Genomic DNA, 21,134 nt, shown 5'->3' with positions numbered 1-21,134 from the left:
TAGTTCCCTCTAGGGAAGTGAATTTATTTTCAAAAGCAAAAAAAGCTCTTTTTCTTGACTGCTATGAAAATGCCAGTCTCCAAAATATCAAAATGAAAGATGTAAACTCAGAGTATGTGTGGGCCCTCCATGTAACCTGTCCTGAAGTGTTCTTTCTTGATTTTAGGCAGTACTGGGGGTGTCCTTGAGGGAAAAAATAGCTAGGAATTTTACTTTGGTGATGAATTATATGAGCAGGCTTCATGGCTCACGTAAATGGTAACCTTTGCCGAGTGTAACCTGAGCTCTTTGTAGCGAGAATAGAATTAGACTCTGTCAAATAAAGAGTCTAAGACCTTGGCAATCTTATCCTGGAAAGATGACAAGATACATGGACATCACAGAAAAGAACAATGGTGATGCCCTTATAACAATGCCTGAATATCCAGGTGTCTGCAGGGTTACACTAGCCTTGTGGTGCCATTTAGGCCCTGTGGTCTGAAAAATAGAACATTAGATCTATCCAACAGTAAACAGCCGAGGAATCTGATAATAGCCCCAAGAAGGAAAATCCACTTTAAAATGTCCCATTAGTGAGAAGACTTTGGATTTGCACAAGAAGCTAAAGTTAGTGTGTTATTAAATGTTATTTAGGTTATTTGATTTCTTGAGGAAACTTACTATGCTATTTCAATTTCTTTTCTTTATGATTTAGTGTTTATTTTCAATATTTATCTCCTACTGAATAACAGAGGCCATAACATTTATTCATGTAAAAATAATTCATTCAAAGTGCCGACAAGAAGCATATGTTATGAAATATGTGTGTGAGTAGGTATATGTGTGTGTATGCATATGTGTACCTGTGTTTCTGTGTGCTGGGAGATGGACCCAGGGCCTTTCTAACATCCAGGCTGAGCCCTTGTTTTCCAGGGGCTTAGACATGTTATTTGATAACATTTAGAGTTTTCCCTCTTCTCCAGAGTTCTGTGCAGTTTCTTGGTTTTACCCAGTGCCAAGAAGGAGTTCTGTCCTGGCTTCATTAATCACTTGTCTCTCTGTGTTAGAGGAACACATTTACTGTCCTGGCTCTTATGGTTCCTCTGAGAGATAAGTGGTGTTTTTATTTAAAAAATTAATCTGTGAAGTTATTTGAAAGATGCTTACTTCAATAACTAGTATACATATTTTTATGTAGAAATCTGTATAGTCAAACCTCCGATGTAGCCCACACCCTCCTCTTATTGTTAGGGTCTGTGTTGTCCATAACTTTCATCACAGGGCTTCTCTATCAAAGGATATGATGCTTGCTGATGGGTTATAAATATGAGCACTGCCTCCCCACCATGCTGATATCCTGGTGGTCTTGGAAATAACTGGGATGTATCCTGAAACTTCACTTTTCTAGGGTGTATGGTTTGCCTACTGATTTAGGTCAGAAATTCAAGAAAAGCCTGCTAAGAGGTCCATCTGTGATCCCTGAATCAGCGGCTGGGATGGGGTAATGCGCGTCCCAGATGATGTTTTCATTCACATGCCTGCCGCTGTATCTCTGACCTTTTTCACGCAGCCTCATCATTAGTGTGCAAGCTTCCTGCATAGTGGTGACCTCAGAGTTGCTAAATGTCTTACATGGAGGCCAAGGGCTTCAGAAGCAAGTATTCCAAGGATCATGTCTCTCTTTTAAAGAAAAGTTCTGCCGCTCAATTGTTGTGATTTCTTGGACTCTGGCATTGCAAAAAGCCAGGAATCGTGGCACACACTTGTGATCCCAGAACTCGGTTGGCTGAGACTGGAGGATCACTGCAAGTTCAAGGCCAGCCTGGGCTACATGGTGAGTTGAAGGCCAACCTGAACTACATAGCAAGACCCTATCTCAAAAAGAAAAAAGAAAATTGTGGCACTACAGGAACCAGCCTTAAAAGACCCACTTTACACAATTATGAAAAAAAAAAAAAAAAAGAAAACTCAGGTATTTGGACTCAATAAGATAAACAGATACTTCCTTTGAATTAAATGGTGAGGTTTCTCTCACTTTGTTTTATAAGAGAACTTTCAAATGTAACTAAAGATAGGATTTAGAATTTTTTTTTTTACCTGAGGATAAAATATTGAAATCGAACCAACCTTGGAGCAAAAAGGCCATGGTGGTGGCAGAGTCCAGAATCCAGATAGGAACTCTCCAGCACTTCCCTGGCCTCCTCTTCCAGCATCTGCAGTGATTCTGCTGATGAGACTGCAGCAGCACAGTTGCCTGAAATTAGGAGCCTCTCTATCTCAGAAGAGTGAACAGCTCTCAGTCCAAGTTTTAGAGAACCCCCAAATTGACAAAGGTTGTATTTTGCGTCCCCCGCACCACTGTGCGCTGCCTCCTTCCCTGGGCTGTTCCACACATCACACTGTTTTCTCCCTTTAGATTTAGCCCTCCAAACACGTCACTTCCTTGAAGCCACACTAAACTGTCCCACTCTAATCTTCAGGTGGACTGGTTCAGACGAAGGCACAGGTTTCTTCATGAGCACATTTGTGTCTGAGTGGGAGTGCATAGCTTCAACCCAAAGGACACCCTTTCCAGGGGTGGCACTGTGCGGTGGACAGTCACCCCAGAAGTGGAGGAGGCTGGATTTCTAATGTCTTTCACATCCTGCTGGGTGCAAAGAGACTTTGATATTTAACCCTAAAAATTTTGTCCTTAACCTAAAGTAGCAAGAAAATGTTTGGCTTGTTTGATACCACTGCCCTTAGCACGTAAGTTTTTGTTATAAAGTCATGCCCAGTTTTCAGGAAGCTGTTGCATTTCTGTTTGCTCTACACACACACACACACACACACACACACACACACACACACACTCCTCAGGAGTTACTGCCAAGAGGAATATTGGGTGCACAAGGACAGCCAAGACCGCATACTGTCCCTAGCAGAGTGTCAGGTTACCTCCCTCACGTGCTGCAGCTAAATGTAACTTGAAGATTCCCAGACAGGAGAATGGGTGGCATTAAGCAGCTTTGCAAATGAAAAAGAAAAGACAAAAGACTGTGCACAACAGCACTCTGAACAATTCTGCAAAGCAGAGTCAGTGGCCTCCTCTAGAAATGTGTCCTTCCTTGATCTGTGTAGGAAATCTTCCCAGGTGTACTTAGGGAAGTTGGGAGGAAGGGGCTGAGGCTTTAGCTTTTGGGTTTAGGAAGAGCGATGCTCACCAATAACCTGCACATACACAGGACTTTGGCTCAGAAACTTAACTCTGAGAATGGCCTCTGTCATTGCTGAGATGAATTAGAAACCATTTCTGGCATTGAGGTAAACTGAACTGGACAGCAAACTGTTGTCTGTAAAATGGTAGCAGGATGTGTGGTAAATGTGTTGGTTCCACTTTCTGAATGTGAAGCAGCTTTGGGTCAAAGCCTCCAAGATCTACATTAGAGGCCTTGGGAGAGACAGAGCTGAAGATATGTTCAGAAAATAAAGGAAAACTACATAAATAACTAGTCACTCATCACTGTAGCATATGATACCCCCGTTCAGTTCTCTAAAGAAAGTCACAGCTTTTGTAAATAAGGAGACGAAGAGGGGTTGAGGGAAGTGGGGGAAAAAGAATCGAGTTATATAGCATATACAGGTACAGATTCTCTGTGATGAATGCGATCAGTATGTACACCTAAAATATGTCAATAAACTTAATAAAAAAAGGAAGTCACTGGAAAGTTATGCAGGAGGAGGGGACAAGGACAGGGGAGCAGGGTATCTTTGTGTCTTTCTTCCCTTTCCTCTCTCAGCAGGCCATAACATTTATTCATGTAAAAAGGGTCCACAAATAGCATGTGTTATGAAAGAGACTTTTAAATTTTAAATACGTGTGTGAGTAGGTACATGTGTGTGTATGCATATACAAAGCATATGTGTACCTGTGTTTTCTTTTCTTTTTGTACCAAGGATTGAACCCTGGACCATTGCATGGATCTGCATCCTCAGCTCTTTTAAATTTTTCTTATACTTTGAGACAGGGTTTTTCTTAGTCACTAAATTGCCCAGGTTGTACCCAAACTTGCAATACTTCTGCCTCTGCCTCCCAGAGAGCTGGGATCACAGGCATGTGCTACCACGCTGACTTCTTAGCACACTTTAATTGAGCTCATTGCATGTGAGAGACTGAGAGGCTAAATTTCAGAGCAGAGGAGAGACCTGGACAGTGGCAAACTCGTGGAGGCAAGAAACAGTGCAAAGGGCCAGGAAATTGGAGCAGAGCACACAGGCTGAGGGGCTCTGAGGGAGGTTATGGAGAAACCGAGAAAGGAAGGCAGCTCCACGCTGCATCTCAGGTTTCCCTGGGCTCTGCGGTTATTTCCTGGACAGTACAGAAGAGAGATCCCCTACAGTCATAGAGTCACTGAAGACTGAGCTCCACGTAACCTTGCGTTCCATCAGGTAAATCGAGTCTCTCCATCAACTTTAAAAGAACTTACTGTGATATCCAGTTGATCTCAAGATACCCCTCTTGTCCAATATTTATGACTTTAACATCACTTCCTCTTGAAATTTGCTTTCCTGTTCAAAATCTTATTGAGAAAAGACCCTCTGTGTTTGTGTGAGCACGATGCTTGTGTTGGGCCTGACTTGGACAACAGAGTAAAGATTATGATTTTAGTTGCCATTTCAGCCACAAAACTTGAAAAAGTTAGTCAATATATAAATGTTTACTGAGTCTACTCAGTGTGTCCCTTTGGTTCTCAGGGCTAGACAGCATGTTTTTTGGCTCATGATTTGGATGACCTTTTATTTTTTAGGTACCCATGTATTCTGTAGAGAAATCAATGTTGATTAAAGCCCTTCAAGCACCATGGAAAAGCACTTGATAACTTTACAGTGATTCTCAAAATTTAATGTATACGCGCCACTCAAAACTCTATGAAAACTCTTCAGTGAGTCTGAAGTTGGCTCTAAAATCTTACAATTCTCCCAGATGCTTAGGTCAGTCAGTCCTGCCTGTGTCTAAGAAATAGCAAGGAATTTGGTTGGATCAGAAAGATGGGTTAGGCCTAGATCTCAAAGGGCCTCAAATGCCAAGGTAAGGACTTAAAAATTATGTGTTGAAGAATCATTGCAGATATCTATATTGGGTAGAGAACAAATACAATAGGACCTGTACTTGTGAGAGATTTACAGTTATCAATATAGAACAGATGAGCTGGCAGTTTCGTATACAATATCAAGCATGAGAAACTAGCTGCTTTACAGCCTGGTCTACATTGCAGGAGTTATTTGGGTCATAAATCTAATTAGTCTGCCTAAACCGCAAGAAATTCCTGCCAATCCCTTGTTTATTTGAGATTGTAATAATTACGTGCTCAATAAATTTCTGTGCTAGATCCAGTTCACAAAAGTGTCTTAAGTGTTGGCTGTACAGTACTCTGCTGTATTACATATCTGTGTTTCTCCCAAAGTGTTTAACGCAGATCTTACTCTTCATCAAATTCATCATGATGTTAATGGCAAATTAATTCCTTCATTTTGCTTAAATTTCCTATTTTAACTTGTGATACAATGAGATATTCTCGATAACATTGTCTAAAAAGTAAAGTTATGATAAACACAAAATATAAGCAAATGGTTGCAAATGGAAGAAGATAGAGGAAATAGGGAAAACTACATAGATAATGAGGTTATTGGTATAGTTCTAGATCTTGCATTGAGTAATGAGCTCATGGGGTTTACTATATTATTAAGAATAAACATGGGCATGACCCAGAAAATAATGCCATACCAGTTACTTGAAATGTAACTCAAAGTTTGATTCCTGTATGTGTTATGCATTTGATTTCTATTTTTAAAAAGCTACATGAATACATATATTCACACCCCCAAGAGTAACATTATGGGGAGTCTACCCTTTCTATGAGTGTATCAAAAGTGAGGGAAGGAAATTAAAGTTTATTAGCCTATTTATCAGCGCATGTTCTTGGAAAGTGTTTCTGGATGGTATAACATGGAAGATGTTTCTGGATAGTATAATATCAGAATGGAGATAGTACAAACAGTTATCCTGGGGGCTAGCCTGCTATCTGGTGGAAACAGGCAACCAAATATACCCTCCAAAGTATACTGACATCCCACCATCCAAATTGTTGTTCCATTTAGTAATTTACAGAGTGTTTTCATGCATTAGATCATTTGCTCAGTGTTACAGCCTTGGGTTCTTGAAATTGGGGCAGAGGTCCCTTCAGGAATGTCTCAGAAGAATGTGATGTGCTCAGAGCCACTGTCATACTGAACAGTCACCTGACATTGCAGTTTTTCTAATTATTGAAGTGGTACCAAACTAGAAAGAAATATATCCTGGGAAGTCAAATCTACCTATGAAATAAAAACAATGTATAAAATAGTTCCTTCTTTGTTGTCTGTCCTAGAAGTAAATGAAGTTCTAGTTTATATGATTGATCATACAAATTAGGATATAGTAAAATGCAGTAAGCATTAAAACCATTCTGAGAATAATTTCTTTTTATATATAAGATACTTTTAAATAAGGTGTTTATGGGCAAAAATTCAATAAGCATGTACGGTATAAAGTAAGAAGTAAAATGATCCATTCTAATCCTCAGTTTCTATTACAAAAAGTTTCTTGTATATCCTTTCAGAAAATTTGTCTGCACATATGATTTGGTATGTACTTTTATTTTTCATAAATGGAATCAAACTGCACATACTATTCTGTACTGTGCTTTTCAGCTCACTGTATGTGTATCATCATTTGACAGCAGCACAGAACATCTAACTTATTCTTGTAACTTCCTACGTAGCATTTTATATGGTTTAGTAATAGTTTACCTAAGCAGTTCTCTACTGAAGAATATGTGGGTTAGTTAAAACAACTTTTAAATCAATGTCTTTGTAAATATAACCTGACATATTTTTGTAAGTACTATATTATAGCAATGCAATTACAGGACAAAAAGCATATGCATTTTAAATTTTAATAGCGATGGTTAAATTGTCCTTTTCTAAAGTGGTACATCATCAACAGTTATTTGAGAATAAATTCCTCATAATTCTCATGATAGTTCATTGTTTTGTAGCCTTGCCTTTTCTTAATCATAAATGAGGTTATATATCTCTTGCGTACAAATGTACAAATGAGGTTGTACATCTTATTGACCACTTTTGCTTGTCTCTCTTGTGAAAGGCCTCCAGACTCAGCATAAATGATTAACAATGTATTTTTATAGCTACATTTTTACAATCAGACTACAATCAAGGTGAATATTTCTTTCATTTATACAATACATTGTCACATCAAATATCTAACACCAAGATGAGATTTGGTCTCTCTTATTGGATCTAATGAACAGTTGTGTTTTACCCAGTCTTCAGTCTATTTTGAGTCTCATTTGAGTTTGTGAAATTCCTGAAGTAGAAAGGAAAAAAGAGAGAGAGAAAGAAAAGGAGCTGGAACAGTGCATTTTCCCTTCCAACTATAGACATAACTTTGAAAATAAGTTTGGCTCTTGGATAAAGTTCCTGGGTTTAGAGCTCATGCTCATTTTGTAATCGGTTAGGTTTCTATACTGTGACTCCATAGGAAGTGTCTAAGAAAAACAACAATAATGCTGGTATTTGGGATGACAGTTGTGGCTCAGGGCATCAGTGGGACATAGAGCAGAATTCTTGCTGAGGAATATGATCCTTACTTGATTCTAATTTTATCTTTGTGGCGCAGCTTTTAAATATGAGAACAGCTGGTGCTGGATAAATCTGTCCTCACAAGCTGTATGAGGTAGAAATCAAACTAAATATTTGAGAGTAAACCCAAATACAAAGATGTGGAAATGACTGATCAGCTTTTCACATTTCACTTTCTGCATCTTTTGGAAAAGGCACTATTCATCATGAACTCCTACCAGCCGCCCAGTCTGAGTGAAGATTAGCAGAATGTGTGTCCTTATTTAAGGTCTCACATTTCATCAAGGGTAAAACAGAATTTTTTTCACCCCATCCTCCACCCTACTAATAAAATGATAGCTATTACATACCTGATTGTTAGTAACCTCTTTGTCTTTCTCCCTTGAGTAAAAGCTTGCTATCACTGAAACAATGAGACCCACACTTCCAGTTGGTTGGAATGATAATCCTGTGTGACCTCTGAAACCTTGCAAATCATGGGATCTCAAACTCCTGGTAGACTCTCCCCCAGGTGACTAAATATCTAACTAATTGTTAAGGAATTAATAAGGGCAATGAGCTCAGAGAATAGTCAGGTTACTGGCTCTTCTTCAGCTGACTGGATTACTAAGGTAGGAAAGCACTAAAAATAAACCAGGGCACAAATTCTTCTGCCAGGAGTTGAGTATGGAGATAACTTGTCTGCTCAGAGGTGTTGACATCATCTATTCTTCTAACACACAGCGCAAATAAGAGCCGGTGTGAGACATGGACTTGGCTACAGACTAGCATCAGTAAAAGTCTTTAGCCCTTTTCCTCAGACATCTATTGTCCTTGTCAGAGTCACATAAGTGGTCCTCTACTTTCTGTAGAATACAACAGAGTACATCAAGGCGAGAACTGGAAATTAAACTCAGAGCCAGTGTCAAGGGAAATCACTTGATCTCTCCTGGTTTCAAAAGTATTTTTGCTACATCTCTTCCATCTGTTGGCTTCCCCAAAGGAGTCAGCTTCTACAAGAGCTGGAAATGTTGAAAGACCTTCTATGAACTCGGTTCTCTAGAACCTAGACATTTCACAGTGATCCAAGTTACCTAACACAGAGTGAGGATTCCTATTGCTGAATTTCTGTTTCCATTGTGGCTTCAAATGTCCTGAGCCGAAAGTCTTTGTCAGTCTGAACTAATCTATAGATCTCATGGATGTCTCTCTCCCTCCCATCCTTCTTCCCTTTTTTCCTTCCTTCCTTCCCTTTATCTTTCCTTCCTTCCTTCCTTGCTTAGCATTCATAGTTGAGCTTTACAAAATGACCCCAAATCTCCTGCCCTGCCAGGTAAGGAGCAGGTATTAACAGTCTCCCTGTCTCTTTTCCCACACAATGCTCCTCCTTTCTTTCTACGGCAATGGATTTTCTCTCCATCTCTGCCTGCTTTGTGCCATTTCCCGTTTTAGTATCTAGCAGATTCTGCCTGGCCTGGTCTCTCCAAGCACAGAGTCAAAGGCCCGGAAAGCACTGAAGAGAAGGAAACGACAGATGTAGAAACTGCTGCTCTGTTTGGTCTGCTACTCACTCATTTTGGCACTGGCCTCTCAGGGCACACTGACCCGAAGGGATTGCTGGGAAATGCAGGGACTTTACCAGCTCCAGATGTTTGGATCCAGTTAGGGAAGACTGAGCTCCCCCAGAATATTTTTGAAACCTTCATGCATGTTGCTTAGTTCTTCACAGAATGAACGTGTGAATGAGCCACTGTACTTAGTCCTGAAAGTAGAAGCTGGAAGCTATCGTACTGATTTCCTATAAATTAAAAGCATCAGGATTGTATTCTATGTCCTGCTCCCAAGGAGTGAAAAATACTTATTTTCCTAATCTGTAGGGTCAATATGAGAAATCCCAACTAACCAGCAGCCTTGGTTTCAAAGGTACTCACAGCCTCCTTGGTCGCCGTCTGTCTGGTGTTCTGTTGTGCTTTCCCCACAGAAAGAGCCCCTCAGAGCTGTGTGTGAGGTAGGTCCCAACTGTCTGGCAAGAAAGGACATAAACTGGGATGACAGCTGTGTGCACAGAGGCTAAGTATCAACTGGAGGAGCCGGAGAAAGGTCTTGCAGTTTCACCCTATTGACCAGCTTTTAGTTGACCCCATTTGGAGAATATTCATCCTCCCACAAGAGGACCGAAAATATGTGGAGTTAGCCACTAATACTTGCACGGCATATCGAAATGGGAATGAGAAGATGAAAGCCAGGGCAGAGCCAACATCTTGTGGTGAGCAAGGCATTTTTAGCTGGAATCTAAAGAATTTTGGTACTGGCATGTAAAGGAAATTTAAGATGCCCATCCAAAAGGCAGGAGGCTAGCCACAGTTGTTTGAGTGAGATGATAATTTTACTGATTTTTGGTATTCACTTTAGCACTGGCTTCAGTAAAGAATCTATGCAGGATTGTAAACAGGCATAGAAAAATTTTATAAAAAGTTTTAACTTTTTTTTTAGTAGTAGAGCCCAGGGCCTTCTGACTAAGCTACATCCCAGCCAACCCCACCCCCTTTAAATTTTGAGACAAGGCCTCACTTAGTTGCTAAATTGCCCAGGATGAACTCAAACTTTCAGTCTTTTTTGCCTCAGCTTTCCAGAGTGCTAGGATTACAGGTGTGGGCTCCCATGTTCAATTTTAAATTAATTTTTAATTTTCAGTGCTGAGGATTGAACCTGGGGCCCCTGCACGGAGTTATATACTCGGCCCCAACTCTCCCTTCTTTGGAGACAGGGGTCTGGCTAAATTGCTAAGATGCCCAGGGTGGGCTTGAACTTGCAATTCTCTTGCCTCAGCCCCTAGGGTGTTGGGATTATAGGCACACACCACTGTGCCCAGCTTGATTTTCTTTTTTTGTTGTTGTTGTTTGGTTTTTTTGAGACAGAATCTTTCTCTGTAGTCAAGGCTGGCCTCGAACTCATGGCGATCTTCCTGCCTTAGTCTCCTGAGTGCTGGGATTACAGGTGTACATCACTATGCCTGGCTTTAATTTTATTTTTAACTAACAAATAGTTGCATGTATTTATGAGTTAAAGTGTGATGTTTCAATATGTATACATTATGGCACAACAAACAGACAAATTAGCATATTTATCATTTCTAAGTGGCAAGGACAGTTAAAATCCTCTCTCTAACCTATTTTGAAATACGCAATACATAATTATTAACTATGGTTACCTTCGTGAGCAAGACAACACTAGAATTTATTCTTCCCATCAAACTATACGTTTTTAAACTGTCATCCAAACCCCTCCCTCTGGCAATCATTCTTGTACTATGATGAGGGGTTATAAATTGTGAAAAGGCACTTTTTTCTTGGAAGCTTAAGGTTTCTGTTTTATACACCGTTAGTGGATTGTACTAAATTGATCTATATACTTACTGTACAATAAAAAGAATTTAGATTCGATAGATTGAGAATCTTCCTGCTACCAGGAACAAGCTGAAATTTATGTGATAAATACAGACTTCCCTTCTAATAAATTAGAAGTTTAACGAGCTTTGATGGAGGACGTACAGCTTATCCAAAATTGAGCATCCAGGGAGTGCGACAGGAGATCAAACACAAAGAAAAAGCTTAAACGTCCAACTATCTTTGCGGGAAACTATGTGTACAGCCATTCGATGCAGTTGGTGTTTTCTGTACACCTCGGAGAGGCCATCTGTTTTATTTTGTTTCGTTTCATAGTTCCAGACCACTCATCTCTCTAGTTTCAGACAACTGTTTAAAAATTAAATGATGCTTTTTGCCATGACTGAGGATAGAGGACATTACGCCATTTCTAATAGTTGTGCAAAAAAAAAAAAAAAAGGAAAATTGCCATGGAAAGGCTCATTAAAAGCACCGTCTCGCGCATCAAAGGGTGGTGTGTGCCACCATTACTTATGCAATCCGATCACGAGTGCTGACAGCCTCAAGGGCTCCGTTACCTGCAGGAATTTGTGACTCAGCATCTGGCTCCCTGCAAGCAGGTTCTTAGCAGGCTGTCAAAGCTCAAGGTGAGTTTCAGGTCATCCAAGCCAACTCTGCCTGAAAAACATTTCTTTGAACGAGTGAGAGCCTAAAATCAGCAAAGAGAAGGTGATGAGTTACTGCCATGGGGATGCGGAGAAAAATTGTGAAATCTGAAAAAAAATGTTACAGAAGGTGTCCTCCAGAACCATAGGAATTGATCAGTAAAGCTTTCTGGGTTATCTAATTCTATACATTTCACTTCCTTTGAACTATTTTAAACTCTGCAAAGTAGAGAAAATTGAGGGCCATGGCAACTATTTTTGTTCCTAGAAATACAAATGAATTGTACCTTTTTTTTCTTCTTTGAGACAGGAGTTCACTATGCAGTTCAGGCTGGCATTGAACTCACTTTGTAGCCCAGACTGGTCTCAAACTCACAGTGATTATCCTGCCTCAGCCTCTTGAGTGCTGGAATTACAGGTGTGCACCACCATTCCCTGTGAGTTGTATCTTGTTGGAAGTACAATTGATCACTAACTCTAAACACAGGAAACAAATTTTTCATCTATTAAACTAAATTAATAATACTAAATTTCTAGTTATCTTTTGAATCAGAATTGAACATTTTATCACATCTCAATTAGAATTAAATAAAATCATGTTTATTATTATTATCATAGGCAATAAACCTTTGCTTGACATGTGTTCATTTTATATTTGCATGGCAGCTGAAATTTCACCTTAAGAAATATCTTTTAACTGGAAAAAAACCAGCCGTTTAGTAAGTACTCTAGATTCCTTCTGTTAGAACAACAAAATTTCAACAAGTTTATTTATATATCTCATTGGCTTTTATTAGTGATTTGTGAATCAGGGCAGTATCTGATTTTATAAAATAGAATAGATGCTAGAATAGAATAGAATGGATATTCTTACTAGATATGGCAAGATAGTTTTTTTTTTTTTTTTGACGTGGGAATAAAGAAACAATATTTTTTTAGACTAATTGTCTTAAGGTTACTTTTCCTGTGAGGGTTAACTCAGAGGTTTCCCTATTAAACTGGCTCAGTTGACTGAGACCCTTCCTTCTAAATGATTGCTTTCAATCTTGTGTTTTCATGAAAAACTGTTTGTGGTCTTACCTGGTTCCCTAAAAATTTTTACTATGATTACATAGTATTTAGCAAGGGAGTGCATTTTGGTTTTCTCTTCTAGGGACTAATATAGAGACTCAGCCCGCTTATAATAGTGGCCTCTTATAAGTTTTACTCAATATTTCCTTTTCTGAGAATGGGCAATGGTGTCATTTATATACATTTCTGCAATTGCTAAGTGGTGTCATAAATTTTCTCTCATGTTTTCATACCAATACTGATCAAATATATATCATCTTTTAAAAAATGATTCAGGGAAGTTTCATGTAACATAAAATTAAATAATTTGGTGGCATTTAGTACACTCATAATATAGCACAAAATGTTCTGTAGTGCCAACATAATTTCACTAGTCCAAAGTGAAATCCCTTACCCATTAAGAAATTTCTCTCCAGGGCTGGAAATACAGCCCAGCAACAGTAACACCTGGCAAGTGCAAGGTCATGAGTTTGATTCCTGGTACCAAAAAAAAAAAAAGAAATTTCTCCACATTGCTTTCATCCCATGTCCCTTAACAATCACCACACTGAATTCTATCTCTATGAAATTTTCTGTTCTCGATATTTCACACGAATGGAAACATACAGTGTGTGACCTTTTGTGTCTGGATGTTCTCACTCGCATAGTGTTTTGGACATTACCTGACATTGTCTTTTGTAGTCAGAGACCACCACAAGGACAAAAGGACAAGCTAACTTGTAAGCCTTTAACCTATTACACATGTTGTGTTTTCTCATAAAATAGAGACTTAAAAGTGGATTTTGCTAACAATCACAGTGTTCACTTGGGTCTACAAATGCCCAAAAGGTAACTAAAAGTAGAACAAAGCTTGGCTTTCATTTTGGAAAACTCCAAGTTGTATCCTTATCAGCTCTGCGTATAGGCATGTTAGTCATTAATAGAGCATCTGTTTAGAAGTTGACAAAATTCAATTCATTATCCCTAAATTTACCAAGCCCATGTTATTACCCTTCAACACGAGGGATAACAGGAGAAGAGACAGAGGCACTCAGGTGACTCGTAAGCGTCCACTGTCCTAAATCTATGGTCACCTTGGGTCCCAAAAGAGCTTCAGTAACTGAGGCTTCCTCTCAAACCATGAAGATTCCTCCCATGGGAACCAAATTGCCCCTCAAGTCAGGAGGGTTCAGTTTGAACTATGAAACCAAGACAGTGATAATAATTAACCAGACCCCAACCTACTTTAGCTGATTCTTCAAAGCTGGCCTCCTGCTTTTGTAGATGGGCTGGGTGGGTCCTCTTTATGTGAATGTGCTCCCTCCAGCCACTACTTAAGCTAGACACCTTTTCTTTCTTTTATTTTAGAGTCTTTTTCTTGTCTCTATTACATTATAATGAAAGCTATTCCCTGTAAATTTGTACTGTCACAGTTTGGTTTTAATTTCCACCATTACTAAAGCAAGAATCCATGCTAGCTAGTGAGTATTGTAGTATACATTAGCACATCTTTTTATGGTGGAATAATTATTCCACAATATATATACACCACAATTTGTTTAACTGTCTAACCACTGATGGACATTTGTACTTTCTGGCTGTTGTGAATGGGTGTTTGTACCTTGTGCTATTGTAAATGGTACTGCCATGAGCATATTTGCATATCCATTTTCATTCTTCTCAGTGTATTCTTAGAACAATAATTCTTATATTTAAGTTTTTGAGGGACTGCCAAATTGTTTCTACAAAGCTGAACTATTTTTCATTCCCGCCAGCAGTGAATGAAGAGTCTAATTTTTTCACATCCATTGCAATCCTTATTTTCTGTTTTTTAAATTATAGCCGTCTAGTGGGGATGAAGTGGTTGGTTCCTATTCATGACTCTGATTTGCATTGCCTCAATGATTAAGGATGTTGATTTTTCATGTACTCACCAGTCATACAGAATTTTGAACAATACATCATATTTTACATATACTAGGAAAGCCAGCTTTGAAAAGGAATCTTTGATGACTCTCATGGTTTTACAAGTAATTACTCTCTAATTTATGTTTTTTATTTTAGATTTTATGTGTAATTTTGATTAAAGTGATTCCTTCAGAAGAAGTTATTTTTCTTTTTTGGAGGCGGACACATTACACAATGTTCTTTGTGGCTGCTTTTCCATATCATGCTGGTTCTTTCTCTGCAGTACTGAGCCAAGTGCTGTTAAAGAACTCAGGAAAAAACGTTACCATGGTGATAATATCTGTCCTTGTGCAACATCGCTGTGTGAACTGTGTTATGACCTACAATTTGCTTGGCACCATTTCTTTGTGAGAATACTGATTTGCTTTTAAAATGCGGGTATATGGTACATTTTTAATAATGATAGCAACAGCTAAACCACCACTAACACTTATTGATTATTTATTAGGTGCCAGATTGTGTGCTAAGCATTCTACATGATCATCTCCCTTAATCTTAGAAGGACATAAGCTCCCCCGGGTAGGATTTTGTGTTTTACATCTGTTGTGGTATCCCAGCATTTAACACGGCCCTGCCTGGGATGAATGAACAAACAGCCCTTGGAGGTAGTGGCTGTGATTATTTTCGTTCTACAAATAAAGCAGCTGAGACTAAAAAATGTGATTTTTCCAATGTCAAACAAATGGTCAGTGAAACCTAGATGGCAGCTTAGGCGACCTCTGTGGAGTGTGTACCACGCGGCCAGGCAGCCTCCTCTTCCTTCCGCGTTCCACCAGCCATATTTCTCAAAGAAGCAGCAATTACATGTATGTACCTTTCACAAAATACTTATTCATGGTCATTTGTGTGCCCAGAACTACTGAATGTACGCTGAGAAGTGGGGGTTCAGGTTACGTGGTGGGCTCTGGCACCAGCTGGGTGACCTTGCATGGATAATATTCTATCTTTCGATGTTAGGCTCTATCTTTATAAAATGAAAGCCTGGATGACAAACTGTGCATTTCATCAATAAAATATGATGACTTTCAGAAGCAGTACTGATAAGGCACGTGGACTTGAGAGCTGGGGAGGAGGCTTGTGGGAGCCTCCCGGGTTTAATCTTACTCTTTGACAGCAAATGGAGGCTAGCTGATGGCAGTGGTAAAAGGAGTATTATTTAGAATGGAAAATAAAGCAATGGCCCAAAGAAACAGAAAGACTCGGCTCACTGCTAACTTCATTTATTTATGTATTTTAAAGATAAAAACCCCCAGAAAAATCAAGATGCTAACAAACAATTAAAAAATAACGAAAGCAAAATGATGATGCCAACAATGGCAACAACAAGAAAAAACAGTGACAATATTGGATTTCAAAACAAGGCGATAAGAATTTAACAATGGTTGTTATATTGCATATTGTTATCCTCAAAGTAATTGCTCAGGCTACCAGACACAGGCATGCAAGATTGATCAAACAATATAATTTCCCTTTGATTGGTTTCTTTCCCTTTTACTATATCCATTGTAACTTTTGGATCGTATTTACTCTTTCAGTTTTTTTACACTAGGGAGACAATTCGGTGTTTGCACATGCAAGCCTGATTTATGTTACTTACGAGTATGGTTTCCAGTTGCATCTATGTACCTACAAAAGCCTCGAATTTATCCTTCTTAATGGCTGAGTAGTACCCATTATATAAAAATGCCACATCTTTTTTTCCATTCCTGAGTTGATGGGAACTCACAGCTAATTTCAAGAAATGAGATTTATTTGTATCCTGGCCTTTTCCTTTGAGACATATAATACCCTAAAGTTACTGAGTATCGCCGAGGATCTGTGTTTTTGTCTCATCAGTGCGCTGAGCTAGTTTGGGAAGGATGGGGTTAGGAGAACGAAGCACCACAAACAGGAGAGAGGCCCAGCTGACCCGTGTCTTGGTTTGTGGCTGACCCAGGCTTTCTTATTCCAGATCTGGAATAAACTGTTGAAAAATCATCATTTTCATTGCGATACTGAAGATTAAATCTAGGACTCCACATGTGCCAGGGAACCACTTTATCACTGTGCTGCATTTTCAGTCTTTTTTGCTTGATTTTGATAGAGAGTCTTGCTAAGTTGCCTAGGCTGGCCTTGAAGATGCAATCTTCCTGCTTCAGCCTCCTGAGCAGCTGGTGTGGGGAGCATGTGCCACTGTACAGCACTCGTAAGTTTTTTGTTTTGATGTTGTAAATTCTTCTTTTAAATTCACTGGATTAAAACGTATATGCCTCTTGATAGTTCTTTTTATTTGTTCCTAGGTGAATAGGATGTTGCCTAGCAAAACTGATAGGTTAGCAAAACTTTCAAAACCATATATATATATGCCAAACGCCCAGGGCCTTTGTCCTGGATATAGATCCCCATCCATTTTTATTAATTTTTTATTTGAAACAGGGTCCCAATAAAATGCCCAGATGTTAACTGGACTTGCCATAGTCCTGCCTCAGCCTCCTCCTGTGCTAGGATTACAAGCATGTGACACCACGCCCAGATCAACATGGACACTTTTTAAGGAAGAAGATCTTAACAATAAAATGTATTTTTAAGAGCTTACATATTTTATAGTTTAAATTGGGTTGACTATTATATTTCTCATTCTTTAAAGTTTTGCTAGTAAATGTACCAAATACTCATTAGATATCTTGTGTGTACAAAGAACTGCACTGGATGCTTAAAAAATTGAAAGATGATCCTTTCTCAATCTTATAAAAATATGAGGCCTGTATACAGGTGATGCATAGACAGATAGGGAAAGATTGAGATTAACAGGTGGAGAGAAACAGGTGAGTACAGGCTCAGGGCTATTCAAGGTGTATTTGGGGATCCATAATGATTTGGAGGTTGATCAATTTTGTACTCCTTGTCAAAAATTGTTAGGGAGATCGCTACATTAATTAGTACTTTGTATGCCTATCAGTGTTCTTTTCCTACTCCTAACCAGATAAAACAAAAGAATAAAAAATTCCTTCATTCAACAAACATTCATTAGCTAGGTCTGGTGGTGTGCACCTGTTGTCCCCACTATTTTGGGAGGCCGAAGCAGGAGGAGAACTTGAACCTCCAAGTTCAAGGCCAGCCTGGGCACACAGCAGGACCCTGACTCAAACCAGAACCAAAGCACTTACTGAGTATCTGTTCTGTCTGAACTGTGTTGCGTGGAGTATAAACTCTAGAGATAAATTAACCTTACCCTCAGAGAGCTCACAGCTCTTGGTTAGAGAGAGGGAACATAGAGAGTGCTCATTTTATTTGAAATGGGGCCACCTTGTAAAAGAATGAGCTTGGCTGCCTTGGGCTGCTGGCCGAGTTCTGTTTTTAGCCCTCGGGAGCAGCGTCAGGATGTGCGGCATTCCAGGGGAACAGCTGCATACTAAATTCTGAAAATGATGAAAGTGGCGCCTGGCTCTCTCCAGACTCACAGCGGTGACTTACTGGAGGGGAGAGCCGACCTCTCCTGGGGTGTGTGGTTGGCCATGCTGTTCCATATAATTTTAGAGGGGGAACTTTCAGATTTCTTGCCTTTATTCTAAAGAAAGGAGCTATGGAGAAAGGAAGAGATCAACGGATCATTAGGAGAAGTACAGGCTGGACGCGTTGGTGCATGCCAATAGGAGGGGCATACGTTTAGTGACTTAGTTAAACCCTATCTCAAAATAGAAAATTAAAAAGAAAGAGCCGAGAGTGTAGCTCTGGGTGAAAGTACTAGTTTCAATCTACATTATCACAAAAATGAGTTAATCAATCAATCATACAGGTTTCATCTGGTGATATTTCTTGGATGCAGCAAGAGTAATAGCAATAATGATAGATAACCTTTGAGTGGTACCCATGTGCCTCGTACTATGTCAAGGGCTTTATTATACAATGTCCAATTTAACTCGCAAAAGTCTTAAGAATTAGGTAGTATTTTCTTCATCTTTCACAGCCAAGGAAACTGAAGCTTGTAAAGATGAAGTAACTTGCCTGTGTCACAGAGCTCATAAGTATGGCTGTAGTTACTTAATGATACCTGTTGTTATTTTAGGCATTGGAAAGGTATTGAGATGAGTTTTATATGTTCTACTTAACAGAGAAAATCAAAACTTAGAGAGAAAAATAATTAGGCTCAGAGCACAATATCAGAGCCAGATTTAGAACTTATATCTCAGTTTTATGACTCTTTAACCTTCTATAATAGAAAATTTTAACCTTTTATAATATAAAATTTTAAATATATATATAGCTTTCTGTCTCACTCAGGTTCTATAATCACACATTCATAAGTAATCTTATATCATCTATTCCCCACTTTTTTGGCCCTCCCACTATTATGTTGAGGAAAATAGTGAATCTGTCATTTCACCTATAGATATATCATCTCTCTTTTAAAAAATGTAATTATAATACCATCATAATATCTAGATATTAGTAAGAACTTAATACCATCAACTATGTAGTCTGAGTTCAAATTTCTAATTGTCTCATGAATACTACTTTTTCTTACAATTTGCTTGAATCAGGATCCAAGTAAGATCCACACATTAAAATTAATTGATGTGTCTTTTATATTTCTTCCAATCTGTAGTTTTACATCTATATTATTTCTTATAATTACTGAAGAACTAGAAGTTTGCCTTACAAAAGTTGCTACAGTTTTGATTTTGTTGATTGCATCCCAGGGGTACAGTCTGAGGTGTTTTTCTGACTTCTGTATTTCTTATAAATTGGATCTAAAAGATGAATTACATTCAGGTTTGATTTTTGTCATTTTGTTTTGTTTTTGCAAGACGTCTTCATGGGTGATGTTATGATGTGCTTCTCCATTGGGGGCATGTAATGTCTGATGCACAGTACCTAATTATATTCATTCATTAGAAGTTCCATTTCTGAAAATGATTGGATATCAGGAATAGAATTTACTGTCTCACTTTTGATGAAAATTGAAAAAGCTAACAAGGTTTAGTGAACAATGGTTTGTAGACACCAAGTAACAGAAATCTCTAGGCTGTGACCCTATAGGAAGGGGACTGACACAGTGTCACACAGTGAGAAATCACTGACCATGCAAAGAAGTGAGATGAAATAACACAGAATGTGGGTAAAATTCAATGAATGGAAACAGAATCCATAGTGTCACAGACCACAGAATTAGATAAGTTAGTAAAGATAGTAAAATACCTATTAATGTTAAACATGCTTCACATGTTCAAGGGATAGAGAAAAATGTGAGCCTAACAAGGAGAGGGCCATATCTGTCATCCTAGCTCTCCAGCACACAGACACAGGGGGATCACAAGTTGGAACTCAGCCCGAGAAACTTTGCAAGTTTGTAAGACCCTGTCTCAGTAAAGAAATAAAATAAAATAAAATAAAATAGGGTTGGTGATATAACTGAGTGAGATGGTCTGGAGTTAAATCCCCAATGTACCCTCTCAAAAAAAAAAAAAAAAAAAAGGTAAGAGAGAGAAAAAAAACCCAAAAATCAAAAAGAGGAGAGAAATGGAAGGCATACAAAATGGTCTGAAAGATCCAAGTCAGGTCTAGATATGACAGAGTAAAAGACTAGCTCATTTCAAGACATGAGAATACAAACCCTCCAAAGTAAAGCACAGAGAAAGAAGGCTAAAAACAAAACCAAAAAAAGAACAACATATTAGTGAGCTGGGACAGTATCGGCTGATTGGACACCTGTAATTGGAGTTGGAGGAAGGCAAAGATGCCAGAAAAACCATTAGGATGCAAAGGCTGAGGAGTACTCAAGTTCCTGATCGGCCGAGGCATCTTACTCTGTGGTGAGGAAGGACTGACGATGACCATAATGATCTCTCGTGGGCAGGTGTAACCTGACTGTTCTGGATCACATAATGACCTTCTGTATGATGCACTGTGCTTTCCACTCAGGGCAGGCGAAGTTGTAATACTTTCTGCTTTCCTCTTTCTCCTATCTTTAAATCTCTTATCCACTCTCAAAGGGAACCCCTTCCTTAACCAAATAAACACTTCAGATTTCTCCTGGTTACCTAGGAAATCCTGCATTTACTGCAAGGGTTCCGGTTCCTCCATCCATCTGCCTCCAGCTGCTAATGTAATTTTGATGGCTTTGATCTTACCTGCAAGCTTATTGTAAAGCCTAACTCTTGATAATCAATTATCATGGGTTCTAATAGGTTAATATACAATACCAAGAAGTTAACACTCACATTTAAAAGGTCACCCAGAGGTGTGCTTTAATTCCCATTGAGCTATATCCTAGCTCAGATGTGGCCATTCCTCTAATGGCATCGTGCATCCAGTCCTGTGCTAGGTTTTTGGCACAGCGAATAAGATCTAGCTTCTGCCTTCCAGGGAGCATCTCCGACCTGAAAGTTAGACATGTAAACAAGTTTAATACAGCAATGGAAGCGAGGGCAGTTTCTGAGCCTCCGTG

At 39.0% G+C, this 21,134-nt stretch overlaps 1 protein-coding gene across 2 annotated transcripts in view; it reads right to left on the bottom strand.

Annotated features, from left to right (window-relative positions):
* The window catches only part of Myot (myotilin), a 44,905-nt gene extending 36,741 nt beyond the window's left edge, over positions 1–8,164 (bottom strand). For both annotated transcript variants that reach the window (XM_063230936.1, XM_003473271.5), the window contains exon 1: positions 8,010–8,164. The gene's annotated coding sequence lies outside the window, so the exon portion shown is untranslated. The remainder of the gene's footprint in view (positions 1–8,009) is intronic.
* Positions 8,165–21,134: the final 12,970 nt, after the last annotated feature.

The sequence above is a fragment of the Cavia porcellus genome, unplaced genomic scaffold, assembly GCF_034190915.1.
Source record: "Cavia porcellus strain 051 isolate PalLab524CR breed Dunkin Hartley unplaced genomic scaffold, mCavPor4.1 scaffold_19, whole genome shotgun sequence".
NCBI classification, from domain to species: Eukaryota; Metazoa; Chordata; class Mammalia; order Rodentia; family Caviidae; genus Cavia; species Cavia porcellus.
This window is presented reverse-complemented; position numbering and strand designations above follow the sequence as displayed.